Genomic DNA, 16,100 nt, shown 5'->3' with positions numbered 1-16,100 from the left:
AATGAGACACGGAAATGAGGGATGGAGAGATGGGAATGGATATGGGAAATGAGAAATGAAAAATGAGAGATGAGAAATGAGGACGCAAGTGGACATGGTAATGGGAAACAATTAGAAATGGGTATGATTACGGTTATGATGGCGACATGAGCCTAACTATATGTATATATCTTGACTGGACTAGAGTATGCAAGAAAAAATGGACTAAATGTTTGGGCTTTTATGCTAGTTTCACTAGACTTATTGGATTGCCTTTATGGACTTATAGGTGATTGGATATGCCAAACACGATGATTTTTGGCCATTATGGACTTAGTGTAGACTAGTTTCGCTAGACTCAAGGATTTGGACTACTATAGATGTAAGATAGGAGTAGCTTCACTAAACTCGGAGGATGCCTTTATGGTCTTAGGGATGAGTAGCTTCGCTAGGTCAAGGTGCCGTTATGGTCTTATAGGGTGCCGTTATTGTCTTATAGGGTGCCATTATGGACTTATAGGGTGTCGTCATGGACTTAAAGAGATGACTAGCTTCACTAGCTCAAGCAACCGTTAGGGAGTTAAAGGGTGCCGTTATGGTCTTAAGGGTGACTAGGTTCGCTAAGTCAAGGTGCCGTTATGGACGTAAAGGGTGTTGTTATGGTCTTACAGGGTGTCGTTATGGACTTGGGTGCCGTTATGGTCTTAAGGGTGACTAGCTTCGCTAAGTCAAGGTGCCATTATGGACTTAAAGGTTATGGTCTTATAGGGAGCCGCTAGGGACTTAAAGGTTGCCATTATTGTCTTATAGGATGCCTTTATGAACTTAAAAGGTGTCGTTATGGACTTAAAGGGTGCTAGCTTCGCTAGACTTAATGGTTCGGACCTCGTCCTATATGGTTTGAAATTGGACTTAATTAGACTTAGGAAATAAGTTGGGCCTTATAAGGACCTAATTCTAGACTTAGTCTTATATTGTTTTGAAGTTAGACTTGAAAGTGCACATGGGCTTGACATTGGATTGGGCTAGAGTTAGATTAGACTTGGTCTCTGCTTGATATAGACTAGGTTTTACACATAGATGCAAATTTTGCCTAGATTTTGACACGGGCTAGACTTATATGGGACTAAGATGGACTCTAATGCTAGCGGACCTAAAATGAATGCATATATGGACTCAAATTAGAGGGACCTAATATGAATGCAAAATGGACTCTAATGCATATGGGCCTAGATAGAATGGAAGGAATCCTAATGCATATGGATCTAGTGAATGAATGAAAATGGACTGGATAGATTGGATTGAATTTGGTTGATTGGATTGAATTAGATTATATTGAAGGAGTTTGGACTGGCTTTAGAATTTTCGAAATTCATTTTTGAAAGGAACCCATTGTTTGTATCTTTTGTTAGGAAAAAATGGTGGATTAATCTTGAAAATATATTTTTTATTGAAATGTTGTGGTGTGATGATGATTGGTAAATATTTTCGAAAAAGGTAGAATAGAAGAAGGTGTAAGATTGATTTTGAAAAATCTAAGTTTTTTGAAATTGACTGAATATGGTAAGGTAAGATTGATAGGAAAGATTAGTTGAACAAGCAGGGAGAAGGTAAACAGGCATGATGACTCCAATTCCACAATGACCACTTTAGATGCACTTTTTAGGAGAGACTCGACCTTACATGAAAATATTGGTTTTTTGAAATAGGTGAGACTCCTAAATGACCATATATTTTTTTACGCGAATGCAGACAGACAAACATAGGACTGTACGTAGGATTGTCCATCACAACGACTAAATTGACAAAAAGCATGTGATGCACATAATGTGTGCCACGCAGCATTACTGCATGTAGAGGAAAGCCGTGCGTCTGGCGCAGGAGTGATGTGCCAGACGCAACTTAACGCGCTTGACGCACTACTTCACGACATGTTTCTCGGGGATCTAGGCGACATATTGGCCAATCAACGAATTTTTATGTTCGTTAGACGCGATTTTAGGAGCGACGCATAATAATGACAATGTGACAGGATAATAACAGGCAAAAACTGCAATCACAAGAAAATGTCATATAACATGGATGCAAAGTTCCAACCTAAAGTCCAGTTCTACAATCAACTATTGGTCAGCTTTAGGTTAAGGTTAAAAGGGTCCATGACTAAGAGATTGATCCCATGCTTCGCACCTCTGCTTAAAGAAGTGGCCACGTGTAAGACGCACTGCATTCTCAAGTCAGGAACAAGAGAACAATGCCATGGTTGGGTAGGTTTGCTTATGAATAAGATCCAACACTATCGCTCAGGAAGCTTTTTGGAAGGACAAAGCGCAAACCCTCGGGGGTGTTGAACCCTAGTTTTGATAATGACAAAGAAACAAAGGAACAAACTAAGTAGTGAACTAATAAATTATTTAAGTGTATGGTGTTTAAGGTATCAATGCAAGGAACTGAGAGAATACGAAGTCAATGAAGAAGTCAAGAGAGGATTTCAAAGGCTAAGTAAAGAAGTTTCTATGTTGATACTGGAGCAAGCATTGGATCAAGAATAATAGAAGCTAGGCGTTTTATTTTCTAGTTCCAATGTAAAGGAACAAAGAAAGAATGGTAAGGAACTATGGTAGTCTATTTGAGAATGAGCGTTTGTTCCTTTGAAAGGAACAAACTAAGTGGCACTTAGCGAATATGTTAAAGGAACTGAGTTAATAAAAGGAACTAGACTTAGGCGTGTAATTATTGTAACGGTTAAAATGATATTTGAGTGAGTCATGCCTAAATTATAGGAAATTAGTTATATCTAATTTCAAATGATAAAATCAGTTTTTAAAAAGAAAATCTGTTTAAGAAAAAGATTTTATTTTTCGGAAAATAAGAAAATAAATATCCGGTTGTTAGAAAGATTTTATTTAAAAGATATTATTTTCTTAAAGATTAAAATTCAGTTTTAAAGATAAAAAGAGTTTTTATAAAACTGATTTTCGGATAAAGCTCAAGGAACTCCTATTACTTAGGAGTAATGGCTGCAATTTATTCACGTTCATTTATAGTTCATGGGATCATGGGACATGATGTGAAACGTGTTCCTTAGGGGAAGGAACATCATGGGTTAATGGACTAAACATGTACTCTAACATTAATCCCACGTTCTTCATGTTAACACTATAAATATAGAAGTCTAGATAAGTTCCAAAGTGTGTCTGACTAAGTAATTAAGTGAGTTTAACTTATTAAGTGTCAGTGCCTTCATTCTCTCATAATAGCCATTTGTTCTTTGCCTTCTTACTCTAATTCCACTAAGCTTATTTCGATCAATTGTATTTTGGTTTTTGGGGTAAGGGAACTTTGAGTGAAGTTCTGTAAGAGGAGGCTTTGAGTGAAGCTTGTATGTGTGAGAAAACTTCGAGTGAAGTTGAGAGGAACTGCTGTTAAGGGAACAGTGGTTCAGGAACTTGAGTTTAGGAACTCAAGGTGTGGCTCGAGTTAGAATTAGGTTGTAACAGAGTTGTTTGGCCTAATTAGTGAAAGTGTTGAGTTTAAAATCCCTAGTGGTCGAGGTTGTTTCTTCTTGTTGGGCCCAAGAAGTTTTTCCTCGTAAAAATCCTTGTGTTCCTTTAGCTTGTTTATTCGTTTAAGTTTTAATTTCCGCAAAAAGTTACGTTTATTTCTACACCTACAATTCACCCCCCCTCTTGTAGTGTTCCTAGGGAAATAACAGGGGGTGACCTCACACATAGAACATGTGCGAATGAGGCAAGGTAGATTGTCCTTATGGTGGCTGATCAAACATTCGAGAATAGAAGAGCTTGCCCCACCATGAGTAAATATTTTGTAGTAGCCTCATTAGACCATACATCTTTTTTGGTATATCCAGATAATAGGTAGGAGCATAAACTAAAACATTCTAGAGCTACAAAGATAGTTATTAAATTGTTTGCACCACATAAAAACATTCCTCCTAGAGTAGCTGTTAATACGAATAACAGAAACTCTATTAGAGCCATTTCTGTACATTCAATGTACTCTACGAATAGAGGAATACATAGAGTTGAACATAGTAAAATAAGAAATTGAAAGATTTTGTTGAAATTGTTCGTTTAGAAATTTCCCGAAAAGTTAATCATAGGTTCTTCTCTCCATCGGAACAACAGGGCTGTTATGCTCACTACTAAACTTGTTGAAGAGATGAAATATAACTACGGTATATATTTTTGATCAGAGGTTAAATCGATCATCAAAAGAAGAATTAGGCCAAAAATTAGGATACATTTTGGAAAAATTAAACTTCCATCGAAGAGAAGCAAATGAAAGGCTCTCATAAAAATTCTCATAAAATTGAGAATGAAGTTTTCATTCTGTACATGTGTTTATGCTAAAATTTATCACTAACGATGAAATTGAAGTTTGTGGGACGTGTCAACCAGATAGTGTTAAGGTCGATGTGACGAAAGAATGCAAAGGGGAGTCAAAGGGGATGAACACACAAAAATGATGACGCGGAAAACCCCAATGAAGATGGGTAAAAAACCGCGGGTGGTTAGAGATCCACCAAACTAATATCGTTCACTATCTTTCTTCGCGACTGAGTGTCGTTGACAAGAATGCTTAGTTCACCCTAGTGTCTTTCTCACAATGTTGCGTAAAAAACATGAAAATGACCTCTCTTTCTCTTTTATATGCCTTCTCTTTTCTTTGGCTTTTTCCCCAATGAATACAATAATAAATCTACTCATTATTACATTGATTTCCATGCTTAAATCACGGCGATCTCCTTCACTTATGCGCCAACGTCTTGACTCATGCTCCTCAACGGCTGAATTTATGGCTTGTTAAACTCTTCCCTTATTTAGCCGGACCGTTACTCATTTAATGCTCTAGCTTCAAATTCCACGTTGCCTGCTTTGTCTTCGGGTCTGAATTTCTTCGCCACTGTGTCATACGTCGTCATGTCATCGAGTCATCGCGTCCTTGCGTCAATGTCAACCTGTAAAAAATTCAGCCATAACAGTTTGCCCCCAATTGTTGAAATCGGGGTAACGCAAAGCCCATGAGACAATTGTAAAGAATTTCCTTAAATTAACAAAGAAGCTTTGTCTAAATCATTAGGAGATCAAAAAATCATAAGCTAAATCTTTGTACTTGTCAGTTTTTAGAAAAAATTCCGAAGGGAACATAAGGAAGGAAAGGAAATCCTTCGAGCGGTTTATCTTTGGCAGTTCAAGAGTCGCCAACTGCAAAAAGGTAGTTTTTTGTTTAAAATGCCGTTTTAATTATAACCGTTGGTCCCATTGTCATGATTACTTTTAGTTGGCATAAATAACTAAGGCGGTTTTTTAACAACTCAATCCCCACTTCTATTTTCATCAAATCTTTCTCTCTCTTTAAGTAAGGCAACTTCCTTAACTCTCTTTATTCTCTCCGCCGGAAAATCGATCGCTGACACCAGGTAATTTCGCACTTTCTCGCTCATTTTTTCCTTTGATTCGCCCTATTTTCTCTTCTTCTACCGTTCTCATGGCTCCGAGTAGACGCAGTATTAGGACTTTTGTGAAAAAACAAGAAAAATCGAAAGGAAAAGAGAAAGCTGTAGAATTAAGGGTAGAAAATGAAGATGAACTGTCAACAATGTCAGAAGAGGACCTTTTAAGGTTTTTATACTTAGAAAATTTGCTTGAGAGTACTGTCATTAGGAATGCCGAACCTGACGAACCCCCAGAGTCGTGTCCCCAAAAATGGGTAGTGCTTTATGAATACCCTTTCAAAATAGGTCTTAGGCTTCCCTTTACCCCCCCTGGAAAGGGACTTGATGCAGATTTACCAGATCAGTCCTGGGCAAATTATGCCCCAAGTCTGGAGGATTCTTAGTGTCATCGACAGGGTGACAGCGTCATGGGAAGATGCCTTCACCCTTCACGACCTACTGTTGCACTATGAAATTAGGGTTAAAGCAAAGAATAGGATAGCCCTACATGCAAAAGCGAGGTTAGAACCTCTGGTCGGGGGAATTCAATCAAACGACTTGGGTTGGAAGAACAGGTTTGTTTTTGTGAATAGGTCATCGCTAGGGGAAGCCGGGGCGTCTCTGGTTGGTGGCTGGAATACTAAAGGTGTGTTTATTTCCAGTTTTTCTGAGTTCGCGACGTGTCGTTATCACCATTCTTACATCGTTTCTACTGCAGATCTTAATCCAAAACTATTGTCGCATCGCGACGAGTCTCAGAGTCTCTGTGACAAGTTTCTGAAGGTGTTGGAGGACGACAGGCAGTTCAGAAGGGTTCTTTTTGCTTCTCAAGATAGTTGTTCATCTATGGCATCTGGTTAGTCCACCTCTCTTTTATTTTTAAGTAGGATTCTCTAAGGAAGGTCCTTGCGTTACTAACTCTGGTACTCTTGGACAGGTTCATCACAGTCGCTCCTAGGGAGCTTGGACGGTCAGGCGCTAGCTGAGATGCTGCGCAAACGTAAGAGGGAATCTTCTGCTGACGCGATGTCCCTATCGTCAGCGTCAGCGAAGAAGGACACGGCGGTCGTCGTCCATTTGGACGATGAACACGACGTCGCGTCCAAGACGCGCAAAACTGACTTCTTGGCCCCTCCAGACAAGAGCGGGCCTTCCTACTCTGTGACCGTCCCAAGTGACTTCATGTCGTTGGAACGGTCCATATGGCCTGAAGCAGACAGGTTCCTCTTTCCTAGCGCAATGGAAAGGATCAAGGAACATACTCTTCCTCGCATGATGTCGGATGGGCTGGAACTCCTATTTCAGGTATAAACTTCCGACTTTCTTTTTCAGACATTATGCTTTCTTATGACAATAACTTGTGACTCTCTAAATGACACGTATCATATGTTTTTTGTGCAGTCTTCTCAACATCTCTTGATGGCTAAGAGGGAGATTTCCTCTCTGTTGAAAGGTCACCTGACCATGAAGCAGAGAATGGAGAAGGCTGCGTTGGACGCGAAGTTCAAAAGCGACGAGGTGGAACATGGAAGACATGAAAAAGACTTTGCAGAAGAATGGGCGGAGGAGCTAGAGGAGATAAGGCAGAGGGCGACTAGGTTGGAGGAATCTTTTCGTCATGAGATCTCGACGCTCCAAGCGAGCGTTGACGCACAGAAGAACGAGCTGGACATGCTCGAGGCTGAGGTGACGACTAGGGTCAGGGCGAAGCTGATGTACCAGTTCCTGATGAAGAAGACAACATCATGGACGCCGCAAAAGGACATCGACCTATACACCCAATTCATGGGGTCAACGAAAGATCTTATGGATGAGGATGACTTAGCTGCGACGGCGGATTCTTCATCAAAGGTTGATGAAAACGCCCCGTCTTGTGCTGGGTTCATAGCGTCAGATGTGCCCCCTGACCCTGAGACTGAGAAGGAAGCTCCAGCCATTGTCTTGCCAGCTGAAGCGTCAGAGGAGAAGGAAGATGAGAAGGTCCCTGACATTTAATCTCCTAGTCCCTTATGTCATGCCTCTTATCGTTTAGACTTTTTTAATCAAACTATGTTTTAAGTCACTCAAGGGAGTGACTGTTTGTATAATACTTTTGGGTCACCTATGGGGGTGACCATAACTTTTAAAAATTTCTATCGTCGTACTTTTTGGGTCGCCTATCGGGGTGACCACTTACTTCGTTGCTTTTGAGTTTTTAACATAGATAATCTTATGTCTCTGCTGTGTGTCACATGCATGTGTCCTAGTCGTTATTTTGACGTTTCTAGAGGGTTAGCCAGGCGTCCAATAACCATCTTTGGTCGTTCGGACGTATCGTTTGGACTTAATAAGAGTCATAATTAGTCATGCGGACGTATCATTTGGACTTAATAAGAGTCATAATTAGTCATGCGAACGTATCGTTTGGACTTATTAAAAGTCATCATTGGTCGTTCAGACGTGTCATTTGGATTAAACGACTTTTTAGAATACACATAGGAAATACATAAAACTTACATGTGCCCGTTAGGGGGATGGCTGAAATGTCACCAAGGGCTATGATTTTAAAATGACTGTGCCCCTATCGTTGCGTCGGCTGAAGCAAGGGTGGAAATCGTCGGGACGCTCGTGAGTTGAATGGGGACAATTTGCCTGCAACTTCATCAAGTACCCAGTGAGATAACACTATGGTCGCGAACACCTAGAGACCCAGTTATAACATTACCAACCAATCTACTTTTCTATGTATAGGATATGTTTTTTTTTTTTTAGACTGAAAATAAAAACAAAGCTCACCACTTGGCTTTTAAAAGTAGTATCGTTTGAGGTGCGTGGCATTCCAGCTGCGAGGAACGGAGCTTCCGTCATGTCGGACCAATTGGTAGGCCCCATGGCCTACTACTTTACTGATTTGGTATGGTCCTTCCCACTTCTGGCCTAGCTTGCGAGCGTTAGCCTCTTGTGTGTTTTGGAACACTTTCGTTAGGACCCAATCTCCTTCGACGAAGGACTTGGCTTGGACGTTCTTGTTGAAGCTCCTCGCTACTACTTGCTGCTGTGCTGCCATGCGCACCAGCGCTGCATCGCGCAATTCCTCAATGGTATCTAGGTCGTTAATCAACTCGTCGCGGTTCCGTCGCTCCGTCGCTAGGCTGCACCTCGCAGTCGGGACGCTCACCTCCGTTGGCAAGACAGCCTCGCAACCATAGACTAATGAGAACGGAGTTTGTCCGGTGGCGGTGCGTGGTGTCGTGCGATTAGCCCATAGGATGGAAGGCAACGCCTCCGCCCATTTACCTTTCTTGGCTGTGAGCCACTTCTTCAAAGAGTCAATGATCGTTTTGTTGCTGGATTCAGCCTGTCCATTGGCTTGCGGGTATTCATGTGTCTATTTTATATAGAATTTTACCCCCGTTCCCCTTGAATTATTGGTATTAATTGCGCTCTTCGGAGCCCTTTTTAGTACTAATGTGTGTCTTGTAGTGTGGTTGTGTTTTCAGATTGACTTTTGTAGGAAAAATCATATTTTGGTGCATTTCCTAATCCTAGATATCGCTACATGAGACAAGAAGTCGGGACGCGCGAAAATCTCACATTGGGCTAAAAACCTGATGACCGCCCGACCGGGCGACATCTGCCCCGGCTGGTCGGGCGAGTCTTACTTAGTCAGAAATCGAACGCTGAAGGCTCCAAGAGAAATTACTCCCGCTCCCGACCGGGCGAAATCTGCCCGGGCCGGTCGGGCGAACTCTACTTAGTCGATTTTCTGAAAAGTTAAGCTGCCAAGCCTTTTCACTTACGGGCCCGACCGGGCGAAATCCGCCCGGGCGGTCGGGCGAGGCGAAGGAAAATTATGCTGAAGGGCGCCCGGCCAGGCGCAACGAAGAAGCATCAGACGTGACGACCGCCCGACCGGGTAAAATCCGCCCGACCGGTCGGGCGAGATGATCTTTGGGCCGTTCTAAGCGCGTGTTGCGCCACTTTTACGAGACATATAAATACTATTTTCTTAGAATTAGAAATTACGCCTTTTTACTAGAGAATACATTTTATAACTTTTTAGAAAGTTTTTGAGTTTACTCCATTGTTAAACATTGATTACTACGCTTTGATTCCTTCAAGTAAAGACTAAGTTTTCTTAATCTCTTCTTTCCTTCATTATTATCATGTCTTTTAATTTGTTCATTATTTGTTTTGTTATTTCAATTATGTGTGAGTAGTCTATTAATCTAGGTTTAAGTTAAACCCTAGCAATGATTTAATACATGAATTCCTCCATTAATCCCATGTTTATGTGATCAATTGTTCTTGTTTGATTGGATTGTTCTTATGCTCATTATCATACTAGGGATATGATTTTGATTTGACTCCGTATATCTTGTTTTCAATGGGAATGGAATCTAGATGGTTTTGTTGATTCAATCAATGGTATGAATATCTCTATGGGAATAGTCAGATAGGATTATTAGGAATTTAATTGTGATGCTATGCTTAATGTCTCTTTCTTGCATGATTCCACGGGAGTAGGTTTGATTGCTTGTTTAGAGTAGCCAAGGTACTCGGGAGAGTCTTTGGTAGTTATAAGGTGCATTACTCCTCTTGAATGTTGATTATGTTTAATTGGGATGGAAATTATTCATGTATTGGTCATGCTAGTGGTGATGCTTAATTCTAGATGTTTTAATTAATTGATTATACCTTGTGTTGCCTAGTAATTGTCATAGTTTAGTGTTAGTTTAGTTCAACACCCTTTTCATCATTGTTTGTCACTCGTTTAGTTAAATTGAGTCAAGATACTAGTGTTTATACTGTTTGTCCCTGTGGATTCGACCCTGACTTGCCCTGCTACATAGTTAGGAAGTTAGTTGGTAATTACTTTTGATAGGTGGCGGACACGCCTACCAAATTTTGGCGCCGTTGCCGGGGACTAACGGTATTAGATTAGTTTATCTTGGATTTTATTTAGCTAAACTGCTTTTGTTCGATCATTGTCACTCTATTTGCTGTTTGATCTCTTTTCTTCCAGTCTTTTTGTTGCATGCACACTCGTAGCAAGGGTTCACAATCTGATTACTCTTGATCGCGAGATCGAAGCTACAGCAAGGAGATTAGGAGGTCGAAGCAGAAAACAACAACAAGAACCACAATGGGCGACGAAGCACCACCAAAGTCTCTACGGGAATATGCTATGCCCGATGAGACCACCACCACCATAACAGACCGACAACCGCTGCCAATCATTTCGAGCTCAAGCCACAATTCATCCAGTTTATCTCACAGGATTCCTATGCGGGAACACCCAAAGAGAGCCCTACTGATCATTTGGCTAATTTTTTAGAAAAATGCAATACTTTGAAATTAACTAATGTTTCTGATGATTTAATTCGGTATTGTGCTTTTCCTTTTCTCTTAGGGACGAAGCAATGGAATGGTTATAAGAAGAAGAAGTGAGGAAGATTGCCACATGGCCAGAACTGAAGAAGGCTTTTCTTTACAAGTTCTTCCCTCCTATGAGAACTTCCAAGTTCAGAAACGAGATATCTGGCTTTCAACAACATGAATTGGAGTCTTTTAGAAGCATGGCAGAGATACAAGGCTTTGCAAAGGCAGTGTCCACACCACGGCATTCCTGAGTGGTTGCTGATTCAGACATTCTACAATGGTCTGAAGCATGAAGTTCGAAGTTCTATTGATGCCGCATCTGGCGGTACTTTCATGGCAAAAACTCCAGAAGCCGCGAAGACATTGTTGGATGATATGGCTGCCAACAATTACCTGAATGACTGGAGTATATCTCGTGGAGCCCCTAAAAAGGGAGGTAAGTATGAGGTTGATGCTATTGCTACTTTAACTAACACTGTGCAAGTTTTGGCAGCTAAAGTTGATCAGTTGAGTAGCGGACCAGTAGCACCTATTTGTGAGTCTGTGAAGTGCAAGGTCCCTTTACTGAGTGTCAATATAATAATATGGGAGCGGGAACTGAGCATGTCAATGCCCTCCTTAACACAAACACAAGGCCACAAAACAACCCATACTCAAACACATTTAACCCAGGTTGGAAGCATCACCCAAATTTCTCCTACAAAAATAACCAACCTCAACCTCCACACACCAACTACTCCCAGCCACCTGGTTTCCAACAAAGACCACCATTAACCCTTCATCATCATCCTCTCGACCCAACCTTGAGACTATCATGGAGAATTTAGCTTCCTCTCAGGCTAAGCAAGTTGAATACCAAGCCAAGCAGAATGAATTCTTCAACAACTCTCTCCAACAAATCACTGCTCATAATAAATTGATGGAGAGTCAGATGACCCAACTAGCCCAAAAGGTAAGCCACCTCTCTAAACCTTCAGGCCAACTTCCTGGGCAAACCGAACCAAATCCTAAGGGAGACATCAATGCCATTTCATTGAGGAGCGGTAAAGAACTGCAAGAGCCTACAAGGAGGGACTGAGCAAAAGACACTAAAAAGAGGTTATAGAGTTGAGTGAGGAAGTTCAAGAAAGACGGTTTGGAAGATGAAGCTAAGAAGACTGAGAAGGAGGAACCCACTGTCATTCCTATGAACCATACAAGCCACCTTTCCGTTCCCTAAAGATTGGCACAGGCAAAACTTGAAAAGAAATAGGGAAGTTCCTTGACATCCTGAAGAAGCTACACATCAACATACCTTTCTTGGATGCCATATCTGAGATGCCTTCCTACGCTAAGTTTTTGAAAGACATGCTCTCTAACAAACGAAAAATTGAAGAAAATGTCACTGTTTCACTAACTGCTGAGTGTAGTGCTATTTTGCAGAATAAGCTTCCAGAAAAGCTAGGAGATCCGGGCAGCTATTCCATTCCTGTCAAGCTTGGAGACATTGCTATCAAGAATTTATGTGATCTTGGGGCTAGTGTTAGTCTCATGCCTCTCTCTATCTGCAAGAAACTCAACATGGGCGAACTAAAACCCACACGCATCTCTCTACAACTAGCTGACAGGACAGTAAAGTTTCCACTTGGTATCCTTGAAGATGTTCCTCTTCGAGTGGGTAAATTTTTATTCCCTGTGATTTTGTCGTTATGGAGATGAAGGAGGATGCACAAGTTCCCATATTCTTGGAGACCCTTTTTGGCCACTGCTGGAGCCATTATTGACATGAAGAAGGGTAAGATCACTTTGAAGTAGGTGATGAGAAGATGGAGTACACACTCACAAACTCCATGACTTCTCCTTCTATGGGAGAAACTGTTTATAGAGTGGATGCTCTTGATGAGGTGATAGAAGCGAGGCCTTCAATTTGCAACTTGATGATTCGCTACAAACGGTCTTGATGGGTAGTGATGATGAGGAAGATTGGGAGACTAAGGAATACAAGAGACTTCTAGAGGAGACACGAACATGAATCTGAAAGCCTCTCACGAGTTGTTGCATTCAGAGGAACTAAGGAGAGTACTACGCCTCCTAAGGTAGAACTAAACCTCTCCCTCTACTTTGAAATAGTATTCATGGGTCCCAATGATACTACCCTATTATTGTTAATGCTGAGCTTGATGACATTCAAATTGAAAAATTGCTGTTATTTTAAGGAAATATAAGAATGTCATTGGGTACACCATTGATGATATTAAGGGTATTAATCCCTCATTTTGCATGCACAAAATCATTCTTGAGGACGAACATGCTTCTTCTATAGAATCTCAACGAAGACTTAATCCAAATATGATGGAAGTAGTCAAGAAAGAGGTTCTTAAATTGCTTGATGCAGGTATAATCTACCCTATCTCAGATAGTAAGTGGGTTAGCCCTGTTCAAGTAGTCCCTAAGAAAGGAGGTATGACCGTTGTCAAGAATGATAAGGGTGAGCAAGTTCCTACTAGAACTGTGACAGGGTGGCGCATGTGTATTGATTATAGAGATTGAATAAGGCCACCCGAAAAGATCATTTTCCCCTCCCCTTCATTGATCAGATGTTAGAAAGACTGGCAAAACATTCCTTTTTCTGTTGGTTGGATGGATACTCTGGTTTTTTCCAAATTCCTATTCATCCAAGTGACCAGGAAAAGACTACTTCACATGTCCTTATGGCACCTTTGCATATCGAAGGATGCCATTTGGACTGTGTAATGCTCCTGCCACTTTTCAGCGTTGCATGATGGCAATTTTTTCCAGTCTTATTGAGAACTCTATGGAAGTATTTATGGATGACTTCTCCGTCTATGGAACATCTTTTGACGTTTGCCTTGCTAATTTACAAAAGGTGCTCCATAGATGCAAAGAAGTTAATTTGATTCTCAACTGGGAAAAATGTCATTTTATGGTGCAACAAGGAGTCGTTCTGGGTCATATTGTTTCTCATCGGGGCATTGAAGTCGACAAAGCAAAAATAGAGGTCATTGAGCGTTTACCACCTCCTAACTCTGTCAAAGGAGTAAGGAGTTTTCTTGGTCATGCGGGATTCTACCGCCGCTTCATAAAAGTTTTTTCAAAAATTGCTCGACCTCTAACTGAGCTTTTAGGCAAAGATGCCCTTTGTTTACTGATGCTTGTACTGAGGCTTTTCACAGGTTAAAAGCGGCTCTTATTCTGCTCCTATAATTCAACTCGCCTGACTGGAATCTCCTTTCGAGATTAGTGCGATGCTAGTGACTACGCAGTGGGAGCAGTATTGGGTCAGAGGGAGGATGGTAAACTTCATGCCATCTACTATACAAGCAAGACTCTTACTCCGGCCCAGATGAACTATGCCACAACTAAGAAGGAACTGTTAGCCGTGGTATATGCGATGGAGAAATTTCGGTCCTATCTGGTAGGGTCGAAGGTGATAATTCACACTGATCATGCGGCTCTTAAATATTTGATGAGCAAGAAGGATGCTAAGCCCCGTTTGATTCGGTGGATTTTGTTGTTACAAGAGTTTGACTTGGAGATTCGATACAAGAAGGGTGCTGAGAATGTTGTTGCAGATCACCTTTCTCGAATTGTTATGGATGCTGAGGGTGATGAGGCTCTACCCATTGATGGTACTTTTCCTGATGAGCAGCTTCTAGCTTTAGCCACTGCAGAAATCCCATGGTACGCTGATATAGCCAACTTTTTGGCTAGTGACATTATTCCTCATGGATATTCATCTCAACAAAAGAAGAAATTCTTTAAGGATGTGAGGAGATATTTTTGGGATGATCCCTTGCTTTACAAGTCTTGCGCAAATGGGGTGATTAGAAGGTGTATTCCTGGAAATGAGGTATCCTCTATTATATCTCATTGTCATGATTTACCTTGTGGAGGCCATGCTAGTACTAATAAAACTGTAGCGAAAATTATTCAATGTGGTTTTTATTGGCCTACTTTGTTCAAGGATGTTCATCATTATGTGCATTCTTGTGATCGCTGTCAAAGAACGGTAAATCTTTCCCGTCGGAACGAGATGCCTCTTAACACTATTCTTGAAGTGGAGATATTTGATGTGTGGGGTGTAGATTTCATGGGTCCGTTCCCTTCTTCTCATGGGAACAAGTACATTCTGGTTGCTGTGGACTATGTCTCCAAATGGGTGGAGGAACTTGCTTCTCCAACTAATGATGCTCGTGTGGTTAGTAGATTTTTCAAGAAAACTATTTTTCCTCGCTTTGGCATTCCACGGGTTTCGATTAGTGATGGAGGTAAGCACTTTCTGGAGAACAAATTTGAAGCTGTGCTTAAGAAGTATGGGGTAAACCACAGAGTGGGACTTTCCTATCACCCACAAACTAGTGGCCAAGTGGAGGTTTCTAACCGTGAGATCAAAAGTATCCTGGAAAAGACGGTTGCAAGAACGCGAAAAGATTGGGCTGCTAAACTGGATGATGCATTATGGGCTTATAGGACAACGTTCAAGACCCTTATAGGTACCACCCCTACCGTCTTGTTTATGGGAAAGCATGTCATCTTCCTGTTGAGTTAGAGCATCGTGCATTTTGGGCTGTTAAGAGCCTCAATTTCGACTCTCAAACGGTGGGTGAGAAGAGACTCCTTCAACTGGCTGAGCTTGATGAGCTTCATCTGGATGCTTATGAGAGTTCTAGATTGTACAAGGAGAAGACTAAGAGATGGCATGACAAAGGAATTGTGCGCCAAGAGTTCAAGGAAGGGGATTTGGTTCTTCTTTTTAATTCTCATTTGAAGCTATTTCCTGGTAAACTTCGTTCGCGGTGGTCCGGTCCATTCAAGGTTTGCAAGGTTTTTCCTTATGGTTCAGTGGAGCTTTGGAACCGGCAAGGTGTCACTTTCAAAGTCAATGGCCACAGATAATTTCCTACTTTTTCATTTTTCTTTAGATTTATTTTATTTTTTTTATCTTATTTTATTTTTGGAGTGTTTTTGGAGTGAACAATTTTCATATGTGTGGAACACCTTTGCAGGCACATGGAAAAACGGACTAAAGCGACGAAGTATGTGCACTGGGCACCGTACGGGTGGTCGGGCGAAATTTGCCCGGGCAGGCCCGCAAGCAACTTCAGCTGGGCAATTCAGGAACGTGGAAATTGACTAAGGAAGAAATTCCGCCCGGGCGGTCGGGCGAAATCCGCCCGGTCGGGTGCGTAAGCACAGATCAAAGGAAAAATTCAGAATGAAAAAAATTCTAAGGCAAATTTTCCGCCCGGGTGGTCGGGCGAAATCCGCCCGGTCGGGCGAGGCGCAGTTTACTCGATTAAAACCC

At 41.5% G+C, this 16,100-nt stretch overlaps 1 non-coding gene across 1 annotated transcript; it reads right to left on the bottom strand.

The window, feature by feature from the left end:
* Positions 1-10,935: 10,935 nt before the first annotated feature.
* On the bottom strand, positions 10,936-11,040 carry LOC125494055 (small nucleolar RNA R71). The gene has a single exon (XR_007270439.2). It is a non-coding gene; the product is annotated as a small nucleolar RNA R71 (small nucleolar RNA).
* Between the last annotated feature and the right edge of the window lie 5,060 nt (positions 11,041-16,100).

Source organism: Beta vulgaris, chromosome 3 (genome assembly GCF_026745355.1).
Source record: "Beta vulgaris subsp. vulgaris cultivar EL10 chromosome 3, EL10.2, whole genome shotgun sequence".
Classification (NCBI taxonomy): domain Eukaryota; kingdom Viridiplantae; phylum Streptophyta; class Magnoliopsida; order Caryophyllales; family Amaranthaceae; genus Beta; species Beta vulgaris.
This window is presented reverse-complemented; position numbering and strand designations above follow the sequence as displayed.